The sequence below is a fragment of the Gastrolobium bilobum genome, unplaced genomic scaffold (assembly GCF_033153095.1).
Source record: "Gastrolobium bilobum isolate Gb01-03AN ecotype WA unplaced genomic scaffold, APGP_CSIRO_Gbil_v1 utg123160, whole genome shotgun sequence".
Taxonomy (NCBI): domain Eukaryota; kingdom Viridiplantae; phylum Streptophyta; class Magnoliopsida; order Fabales; family Fabaceae; genus Gastrolobium; species Gastrolobium bilobum.
Window position 1 is genome coordinate 1 of NW_026898959.1, and position 6838 is coordinate 6838.

General features: G+C 40.4%; 1 non-coding gene across 1 annotated transcript; it reads left to right on the forward strand.

The window, feature by feature from the left end:
* Positions 1–4581: 4581 nt before the first annotated feature.
* Positions 4582–4688, forward strand: LOC133285799 (small nucleolar RNA R71). Its single transcript, XR_009748054.1, has one exon. It is a non-coding gene; the product is annotated as a small nucleolar RNA R71 (small nucleolar RNA).
* The last annotated feature ends 2150 nt before the right edge of the window (positions 4689–6838 follow it).

The following is a 6838-nucleotide window of genomic DNA, read 5'->3' on the forward strand; positions in this document are numbered from 1 at the left end:
TTTCTTTCACCCGAAACGGTCCTGACCATCTAGACTTGAGCTTTCCCGGAAAGAGTCTCAACCGTGAATTAAACAGCATAACTTGTTGTCCAACCTTGAAGTCTCTGCCCAATATTTTTCTGTCATGCCACTTCTTGGTTTTCTCTTTGTAGAGGCTGGCACTTTCATACGCTGATAATCTGAATGCGTCTAACTCATCCAGTTGTAACAACCTCTTTTCACTTGCCGCTTTTGTATCAAAGTTTAAGAACTTGACAGCCCACAAAGCCTTGTGTTCCATCTCTACCGGCAAGTGACAAGCTTTCCCGAACAACATTTGAAACGGAGACATACCAATGGGTGTCTTGAAAGCGGTCCGGTATGCCCATAGTGCATCATCTAGCTTGCGGGCCCAATCTTTTCGGGAGCTTCCTACTGTTTTCTCAAGGATACGCTTTAGTTCCCGGTTTGATATTTCCACTTGCCCACTGGTTTGTGGATGATATGGTGTGGCAATGCGGTGTCTGACGCTGTATTTTGCGAGCACATATTCAACTTGTCTGTTGCAGAAATGTGTGCCTCCGTCACTGATCATTGCTCTTGGTACTCCATACCTCACAAATATGTTTTTCTTGATGAAGTTGATCACGACTCTAGAATCATTGGTAGGCAAGGCAACCGCTTCCACCCATTTAGAGACGTAATCCACCGCCACCAATATATATTTATTCCCGTATGAAGTGGGGAAAGGCCCCATGAAGTCAATGCCCCAAACGTCGAAGATTTCAACTTCCATGATGTTGTTTAGTGGCATTTCATGTCTTTTTGATATGTTCCCCGTTCTTTGGCAACGATCACAAGATTCCACGAATTTTCTGGCATCTTTATATAGAGTGGGCCAATAGAATCCGCTCATAAGAACCTTCGCAGCCGTCCTTTCTCCCGCGAAGTGGCCTCCGTATTCTGAACCGTGACAGTGCCATAGAACATCTTTCATCTCTTCTTCAGGGATGCATCTTCTAATGACTCCGTCAGAACATGTGTAGAATAGGAATGGTTCATCCCACAAGTATCTTTTCACATCGCGGAGAAACTTTTTCCGTTGTTGCCATGATAAATCTTTAGGAATTGTCCCAGCTGCTTTGAAATTTGCAAAGTCTGCAAACCATGGTGTGGTGTCTACTGCAAGAGCTTGCTCATTCATAAACCATGGCAGTGTGCTGACTGAGAGAACTTGCTCATCTGGAAACTCATCTCGGATTATCAATTCTGAACTATCTTGAAGTTCTTTCTCTTGAAGTCTAGAGAGATGATCAGCTACCCGGTTCTCTACTCCCTTTTTGTCTTTGATTTCTATCTCAAATTCTTGAAGTAGAAGCATCCACCTAAGTAGTATCGGCTTAGCATCCTGTTTAGTCAATAAGTATTTCAAGGCAGCATGGTCAGTATACACAATAACTTTAGATCCTAGCAAATAGGTTCTAAATTTATCAAAAGCATATATAACAGCTAGTAATTCTTTCTCGGTAGTAGTGTAATTTAATTGTGCTTCATTTAGAATTTTACTAGCATAATATATAACATGCAAGAGTTTATCTTTTCTTTGACCTAAGACTGCACCTATAGCATAATCACTAGCATCACACATTAATTCAAAAGGTAATTCAAAATTCGGTGAAGTGATAATAGGTGCGGTAGTCAATTTTTCTTTCAAAAGATTAAAAGAAATCAAACAAGCTACGCACACCACGCACATTAGAGGGAGGGGGAAGTTTTTCTATAAGTGAGATCTTTGCTCTATCAACTTCAATCCCCTTCTCTGAGATTTTATGGCCTAAGACTATTCCATCTCTTACCATAAAGTGGCATTTTTCCCAGTTGAGTACTAAATTACTCTCTTGGCATCTCTGCAAAACACAAGCTAAGTTAGTGAGGCAAACATCAAAAGATGAACCGAAGACAGAAAAATCATCCATAAATATTTCAATAAAATTTTCAATCATATCAGAAAATATGGATAGCATACACCTTTGAAAAGTGGCGGGTGCATTGCATAACCCGAAGGGCATACGTCTGTAGGCAAACACACCGTAGGGACAGGTGAAGGCTGTCTTCTCTTGATCTTCTGGAGCAACCGCTATCTGATTGTATCCGGAATAGCCGTCAAGGAAACAATAAAATGAATGTCCCGCTAGCCTCTCCAACATTTGATCTAAGAACGGTAGAGGGAAATGATCTTTTCTTGTAGCGGCATTAAGTCTCCTGTAGTCGACGCACATTCTCCAGCCGGTAATAGTTCTTGTAGGAATCAACTCATTGTTTTCATTACGTACCACTGTGATCCCACCTTTCTTTGGAACTGTTTGTACCGGACTCACCCATGCACTATCAGAGATTGGATAGATCATACCAGCATCCAAGAGCTTCACGACTTCTTTTCTCACAACTTCCTTCATAGTTGGATTCAATCTTCTCTGTGGTTGTCTGACTGGCTTCACCTCATTCTCCATCAATATTTTATGAGTGCAAAAAGATGGGTTTATTCCTTTCAAGTCTGTAATAGACCATCCTATAGCTGTTCTGTGCTCTCTCAACACTTTCAATAATTTTTCTTCTTCGGCGGTTGATAAATTTATGTTGATGATCACCGGGTATGTCTTGCTTTCTCCAAGAAATGCATATTTCAAAGTGGGAGGAAGTTCTTTCAATTCAACCTTTGGTGCACCTGGAATGATATCATCAACTTTCTCTTCTAGCTTTTCAACCTCTTGTTCTCCTTCTGTTGCTTCAGTCGTATTGTGCAGTAGATCTTCTTCTAATGACTCCAATTCCATCAGTGGTTGGAGTATTTCATCAACTGTATCTAGCACTGCATCATTGATCACATCAACCTTGAAGCAATCTCCTCCGTCGGAAGGATGTTTCATAGATTCAAGAACATCAATAGTTACGGTTTCATCATTAACCCGCAACATCAGCTTACCCTGCTCCACATCAATCATAGCCCTTGCAGTGGCTAAAAAGGGCCTTCCCAACAGTAAGGGAATCTCAGCATCCTCTTGCATGTCTAAGATGACAAAGTCTGCAGGGAATATGAACTTATCAATCTTCACCAAGACATCTTCAATAACTCCATCTGGCCTTCTGGTAGATCTGTCTGCTAGCTGCAGTGAAACTTTGGTCGGCTTTAATTCATGAATTCCCAGAGCCTTGCAGATGGATAATGGCATAAGGTTAATACTAGCTCCCAAGTCACATAACGCCTTTCCCACATCAATGTTGCCAATTTCTATGGGAATGCTGAAACTTCCAGGATCTTCAAGTTTTGGAGGCAACTTTTTCTGAATTATAGCACTACACTCTTCCGTCAACGTCACCGTTTCACATTCTTTCAGTTTACGTTTCTTCGATAAGAGATCTTTCATGAACTTTGCGTAATTCGGCATGTTCTCCAAGGCTTCAGCAAATGGAATATTGATTTGTAGCTTTTTGAAGATGTCAAGGAACTTCGAATACTGCTGCTTTTTGATTTCCTCTCTGAACCTCTGCGGATATGGAATTTTTGCATAAGGTGAGAGCTCCAATGGCTTTTCTTGTCTTTCTTGAGCTTTCTTTTTCTCCCATTTGAACTCTTTCTTTTCTGGAACAGCTTTCTCTGCAGTAGGCTCTTTGTCAACTTCTTTCTCTTTTTCTTCTTCAATGGCAGGTCCCTCAACTTTCTTTTTCTCTACTGAAGGCTTAATCACAGGTTCAATTACAATGCCACTTCTAGTGGTAATGGCCTTGCAGTGTGCGTTTGGATTAACGTCTGTATTACTCGGGAAAGTGCCTTGGGTTCTTTCATTGAACTGCCTTGACAATTGACCGATCTGGGTTTCAAGATTCCGGATAGAGGCTTCTTGATTCCGGAATGAGGCCCTGGTCTCCTGCATAAAGGTTGAAGTGTCTTCCCTGAATGCATTGGTACTTTGAACGTAGTCTGATGTGGTCTTGGATAGTTGTGCAAAGGCTTTCTCCCACTCTGATTGTTGTGGAGGTTGCTGTGGTGCTGGCATAGGAGGATTTAGCTGATGATTCGAGCTATAACTGAATCCTGGATGTTGATTTTTATTTCTCCACCCTTGATTCTGGTTATTGCCGTATTGGTTCCTCCCTGGATTATATGGAACTTTCTGATCATGCCAAATTCCATTAACATCTGCAGTTTCGGGTGCCTTGCAGTCATCAGTAGTATGAGCACCTGCGCAAATATCACAAACAATAGAAGAAGTATTAACATGAGCTACTGAAGTATTAGAAGAAACTTGAAAATCAGAAAATTGCTTTGTGAGAGCATCTAGTTGTTGTTGCTGTTTCTTATTAGACTGTAAGATCTGATCATTCTGGGCCAAGATGGCATCATAGCCATCAAGCTTCATAATCCCCGCTCTTCTCTGTGGTGCGGGAGCATTATCATACTCCTGAGAGGCTAGAGACTCTAGTAATTCCAAGGCTTCCTCTGGAGTTTTTGTCTTCAAGGACCCTCCTGATGCAGCATTCACCACTGTTCTTGTGTTCGGCGTCATCCCTTGGAAGAAGGTTCTCGCTTGCTCCCAGGCTTCAATGCCATGTTGGGGACACTTCCTGAGCAATCCTTTGAATCTTTCCCATGCTTCATATAGAGATTCACTTTCTTTTTGTTCAAAAGAAGTGATATCCGCCTTAAGCTTCGCCATTTTCGAAGATGAGAAAAATTTGTCCAAAAATTTGGTTGCCAAGTCGTCCCAGTGGGTGATGCTTCCTTGAGGTAACGATTGCAACCATCCTCTTGCTTCGTCTTTAAGTGAACATGGGAACAATCTGAGCAAAATAGCATCCCGAGACACCCCATTCATCTTCAAGGTATCACAATATAGCAAGAAGTTTTCCAGATGGATGTAAGGGTCTTCAGTGCTTCCTCCGGCAAATTGGTCTTTCTGAATTAATTGTAAAAGTGCCGGCTTGAGTTCAAAGTTGTTAGCATCCACGTTTGGTCTAACAATACTCGCCGTCTGTGGAACTCGAGCAGGAGTCATGTAATCTCCCAACGTTCTCGGAGGTGGTGGAGGTACATTGTTGTCTCCCATTGCTTCTTCTCTTGGTTCTGTTGAGCTTGAAGCTTCTTTCTCTTGTTGTCTTCTTTCTTTAGCAAGTTTTCTGTTTCTTTTTGCTGTTTTCTCTATCTCCGGGTCGAATTGCAAGGAATCGGTGTCAACGGTACCTCGCATAAACCAGAAAAAATAGATTATATAAAATAAGAAAATAAAACTGAATTTAAATAACAGAAAATTAAATAACAGAAAATAAGGTCCAATCTAAAGAATTAATAGCTACTATTAATGTTGAAATAGTAATCCCCGGCAACGGCGCCAAAAACTTGTTGCTACTCACGGCAAGTGCACCGATCGTACAAGTAATATATGATTAAGTAAGAGATCGTTCCCACGAGGATTACGGTTCAATCACTAATTCACTATCACAAACTTAGTTGGACAATCGAAAGTGTATTTGGAAACAGGATTTGAATTGCAAAATTAAAATATTAAATATTAAGCTAATTACTTGCAAGAATTAAAGACAAGAAATTAAAGATGTGATTTAACTAATAAAATAAAAACGTAGCTAGGGGTTCGATTTCATTTAATCTCCTTATTACGTTTGAATTCCTTCTTAATGTTAATTGTCCTTAGTATCAATCTAATCAATTCTTTCGCATGTTATTAGAGCTCAATCCCTTGTTACTCTAAAACCTTTACAATATTGGAAGAACCCTAGTTCCCCGGTTATTCCCCAAGCATGCAAGCATTAAATTCAAGAATCTTAAAGATTACGCAAACCCTATGTCTATCCCTAGAATCATAACGTTTACGATGAAGTTATCAGATATGGATCACACACCAACATTCCTATTGTCATGCATTCACCGATGATCATTATATAAGATTCAAGCCTATATAAAGCATTAAAAACAGATAACTTCATTCATGATATAAAGGAAAATTAACACAGCGAATTGTTCAAAACATAATAAATCGACTAAAATCCATCTAACCCTAACTACTTAAAGAACTAGCCGGACATGGCAAAATCAAGAAGAAAAGAAAATAGAAAAGCTCCCCCAAACTCCATAAGTGATTGGTGGATCTTCAATATCTCCAGTGAACACTTGACGTTGATCCGTCTCCGCCGCTCACGAACATGAATCTGATGTTTCTCCGCGTTCCTTCAGCCTCCAAGCACCCAAGGGTTGTTTAGCAATGTAAAAGTTATGTATTTCTGGTCCCCAATGGCCCTTTTATTGGCCAAGAGTTCGTATCCTAGTAGAAAACTCGAATGGGCCTAAGTTGGATCTGTCTGGGCGCTTAAGCCTGTTGTAGCGCGCTTAAGCGCCCTAGGACAGTGAATTCTGACTCGCGTTGAGCGCTGAGGCGCTCTGAAGGGTGCTTAAGCGCGCTCCTCGCGACAACTTTTTCTTCTTGTGGCGCGCTTAAGCCCTGAGTTGGGGGCTTAAGCGCCCAGAGGCAGTAGCTATTTGCGTTTTTAGGGAGCTTAAGCTTCTGAATGGGGGCTTAAGCTCCCACTTCTAACAACTTGATAAGATCCTCAATCTTATTGTTTTTGATCTTCTTCTATCATCTCTTGATCTTATCTTTTCTAGTTGTGATCTCTATTTATCCAATCTTCATCTTTGACTCCTTTTGTCAACAAATCCCTAAAAAATAGCAAAGATGATTCCATTAAACAAAAATTCAGATAATGTTCATGATTATTATATTAAACCCTAGTTTTTGACTTATTTAACTTGATATTTTATATTAATTTAGTCTATAAAATAAGATAA